This window comes from Arachis ipaensis, chromosome B5, assembly GCF_059453495.1.
Source record: "Arachis ipaensis isolate K30076 ecotype BB chromosome B5, ASM5945349v1, whole genome shotgun sequence".
NCBI classification, from domain to species: Eukaryota; Viridiplantae; Streptophyta; class Magnoliopsida; order Fabales; family Fabaceae; genus Arachis; species Arachis ipaensis.
The window spans coordinates 117856975-117861673 of NC_142440.1; positions in this window are offsets into that span (position 1 = coordinate 117856975).

Genomic DNA, 4699 nt, shown 5'->3' on the forward strand with positions numbered 1-4699 from the left:
AAGATTTTCTCCTTTCTAGAGACTTCACTCCTTGGTAGAGTGTCTTCATTTTCAACTATTACATCTGACTCCTCCTCCTCTTCAATTTCTTCTATCTCAACCCCATCTTCCTCTTGAGCGACTTTCATTGGACTAGGTGCCTATGAATCCCTTTCCTTTAATTGAGTTCCGGACCTCAAGGTTACGGCGTTGATGCCACCCTTGGGATTGGGTAGAGGTTGAGAGGGTATGGCACTAGAGGTTGAGTGGTGCACGAAATTGTGATCATCAATGGCGCCAACAACTTGGTACGCACAATTGTAATCTCAATTCTTTGTCACAACTCCGCAAAACTAACCAGCAAGTGCACTGGGTCGTCCAAGTAATAAACCTTACGTAAGTAAGGGTCGATCCCACGGAGATTGTCGGCTTGATGCAAGCTGATGAGCGGATAATTTATACGCTTTTTGGCATTGTTTTTAGTATGTTTTTAGTAGAATCTAGTTACTTTTAGGGATGTTTTCATTAGTTTTTATGTTAAATTCACATTTCTGAACTTTACTATGAGTTTGTGTGTTTTTCTGTGATTTCAGGTATTTTCTGGCTGAAATTGAGGGACTTGAGCAAAAATCAGATTCAGAGGTAGAAAAAGGACTGCTGATGCTGTTGGATTCTGACCTCCCTGCACTCAAAGTGGATTTTCTGGAGCTACAAAACTCGAAATGGCGCGCTTCCAATTGCGTTGGAAAAAAGACATCCAGGGATTTCCAGCAATGTATAATAGTCCATACTTTGGCCGAGTTTAGATGACGTAAAAGGGCGTTGAACGCCAGTTCTATGCTGCTGTCTGGAGTTAAACGCCAGAAACAAGTCACAAACCAGAGTTGAACGCCAGAAATACGTTACAACCTGGCGTTCAACTCCAGAAAGAGCCTCTGCACGTGTAACATTCAAGCTCAGCCCAAGCACACACCAAGTGGGCCCCGGAAGTGAATTTATGCATCAATTACTTACTTCTGTAAACCCTAGTGACTAGTTTAGTATAAATAGAACTTTTTATCATTGTATTCGCAGTCTTGGTTACTCCGGTTCCCCTCTGGGGCCGAGACCAATGAACTCCATTATCACTTATGTATTTTCAACGGTAGAGTTTCTACACTCCATAGATTAAGGTGTGGAGCTCTGCTGTTCCTCAAAGATTAATGCAAAGTACTACTGTTTTTCTATTCAATTCAACTTGTTCCGCTTCTAAGATATTCATTAGCACTTCAACCTGAATGTGATGAACGTGACAATCATCATCATTCCCTATGAACGCGTGCCTGACAACCACTTCCGTTCTACCTTAGATTGAATGAGTATCTTTCGGATCTCTTAATCAGAATCTTCGTGGCATAAGCTAGATTGATGGCGGCATTCATGAGAGTCCGGAAAGTCTAAACCTTGTCTGTGGTATTCCGAGTAGGACTCTGGGATTAAATGACTGTGACGAGCTTCAAACTCGCGAGTGCTGGGCGTAGTGACAGACACAAAAGGAGGGTGAATCCTATTCCAGCATGATCGAGAACCTCAGATGATTAGCCGTGCTGTGACAGAGCATTTGGACCATTTTCACAAGAGGATGGGAAGTAACCATTGACAACGGTGATGCCCTTGCATAAAGCCAGCCATGGAAAGGAGTAAGATTGATTGGATGAAGGCAGTAGGAAAGCAGAGGTTCAGAGGAACGAAAGCATCTCTATGCGCTTATCTGAAATTCTCACCAACGATTTACATAAGTATTTCTATCCTTCTTTTATTATTTATCTTCGAAAACTCCATAATCAATTATTATCCGCCTGACTGAGATTTACAAGGTGACCATAGCTTGCTTCATACCAACAATCACTGTGGGATCGACCCTTACTCACGTAAGGTTTATTACTTGGACGACCCAGTGCACTTGCTGGTTAGTTGTATCGAAGTTGTGACAATTTATGAATTGAGATTAAAGCACCAAGTTTTTGGAGCCATTACCAGAGATCACAATTTCGTGCACCAAGTTTTTGGCGCCGTTGCCGGGGATTGTTCGAGTTTGGACAACTAACGGTTCATCTTGTTGCTCAGATTAGGTAATTTTTTTTTGTTTTATTTTCAAAAAATTTTTTCAAAACCCTTTCAAAAATTTCTGCTTTGTTTTCGAAAAATATTTTAAAATAAAAATGTTTTCAAAAATATATTTTTCTTCAGAATTTTTAAGAATGAGTTCTAGTGTTTCATGAAGCATATGAAGCCTGACTGGCTGTAAAGCTATGTCTAAATTCTGTTGGACTGAGGCTTCCAAACCATCAACATAGAAGCAAGTTACCTTGATAAGTAATGAGCAGTATATTCTCTGATGTTACATGCTAAAGCTTGGCTAGCTATTAAGCCATGCCTGACCCTTTGATTGGAGCTTTAGACTAAAGAGCATAAGATTCCTGGAATTCATATTAAAAATTTTGGAATCCTTATTTTTCTTTTTTTTCAAAATGATTTTCGAAAAAAAAATTATACAAAAATCCAAAAAAAATCAGAAAATCATAAAAAATCAAAAATATTTTGTGTTTCTTGTTTGAGTCTTGAGTCAAGTTGAAAGTTTGGTGCCAATTGCATGTTCATCTTGCATTTTTTGAAAAATTCATGCATTCATGGTGTTCTTCATGATCTTTAAGCTGTTCTTGGTAAGTCTTCTTGTTTGATCTTGATGTTTTCTTGTTTTGCATCTTTTCTTGTTTTTCATGTGCATTTTTGCATCCATAGAGTCTAAACATGAAAGATTTCTAAGTTTGGTGTCTTGCATGTGTTCTTTGCATATAAAAAAATTTTCAAAAATAAGTCTTGATGTTCATCATGACATTCAAAGTGTTCTTGGTGTTCATCTTGACATTCATAGCATTCTTGCATGCATTCATTGTTTTGATCCAAAATTTCCATGCATTGAGCATTTTTAGTGTTTTTCTCTCTCATCATAAAAATTCAAAAAATCAAAAAAATATCTTTCCCTTTTTCTCTCTTAAAATTTCGAAAATTAGATTTGACTTTTTCAAAAATTTTTAAAATCTAGTTGTTTTTATGAGTCAAATCAAATTTTCAATTTAAAAATCTTATCTTTTTCAAAATCTTTTGCAAAAAATCAAATCTTTTTCATTTTTCTTAGTTATTTTCGAAAATTATAAAAATATTTTTCAAAAATCTTTTTCTTAATTTTATCTCATAATTTTCGAAAATAACATCATCAATTAATGTTTTGATTCAAAAATTTCAAGTTTGTTACTTGCTTGTTAAGAAAGATTCAAACTGAGTTCTAGAATCATATCTTGTGATTTCTTGTGAATCAAGTCATTAATTGTGATTTTAAAAATCAAATCTTTTTCAAAATTAATTTCAATCATATCTTTTCAAAAATATTTTCTTATCTTATCTTTTTCAAAAAAACTTGATTTCAAAATATCTTTTCTAACTTCCTAACTCCTTATCTTTTCAAAATTTGTTTCAACTAACTAACTAACTTTTTGTTTGTTTCTTATCTTTTTCAAAACTACCTAACTAACTCTCTCTCTCTCTAATTTTCGAAAATATCTTCCCTCTTTTTCAAAAATTATTTTTATTAACTAATTATTTTAATTTTTGATTTTTTATTTTCGAAAATTACTAACCTTTTTCAAAAACTATTTTCGAAAATCACTAACTCTTTTTCAAAAATTATTTTCGAAATTTTCCCTCTCTCATCTTATTCTATTTATTTATTCATCTACTAACATCTCCTCACCTCACATCTCTGCTCTCCTCACCCTTGTGTTTCTTTCCTTACATTACATTCTTTGTCCCCTTCCTTTCTTCCACTCACACAGGGACTTCTATACTTTGGTATAAAGGATCCCTATTATTATTATTATTATTATTTTTTCTGTGCCCTCTTCTTTATCATATGAGCAGGAGCAAGGACAAGAATATTCTTGTTGAAGCAGATCCAGAACCTGAAAGGACTCTGAAGAGGAAACTAAGAGAAGCTAAATTACAACAATCCAGAGAGAACCTTTCAAAAATTTTCAAACAGGAAGAGGAGATGACAGCCGAAAATAATAATAATGCAAGGAGAATGCTTGGTGACTTTACTGCACCTAATTCCAATTTACATGGAAGAAGCATCTCCATTCCTGCCATTGGAGCAAACAACTTTGAGCTGAAACCTCAGCTAGTTTCTCTGATACAGCAGAACTGCAAGTTTCATGGACTTCCATCTGAAGATCCTTTTCAGTTCTTAACTGAATTCTTGCAGATTTGTGATACTGTTAAGACTAATGGAGTAGATCCTGAAGTCTACAGGCTCATGCTTTTCCCTTTTGCTATAAGAGACAGAGCTAGAGTGTGGTTGGATTCTCAACCCAGAGATAGCCTGAACTCTTGGGATAAGCTGGTCACGGCTTTCTTAGCCAAGTTCTTTCCTCCTCAAAAGCTGAGCAAGCTTAGAGTGGATGTTCAAACCTTCAGACAGAAAGAAGGTGAATCCCTCTATGAAGCTTGGGAAAGATACAAGCAGCTGACCAAAAAGTGTTTTTCTGACATGCTTTCAGAATGGACCATCCTGGATATATTCTATGATGGTTTATCTGAGCTATCAAAGATGTCATTGGATACTTCTGCAGGTGGATCCATTCACCTAAAGAAAACGCCTGCAGAAGCTCAAGAACTCATTGAC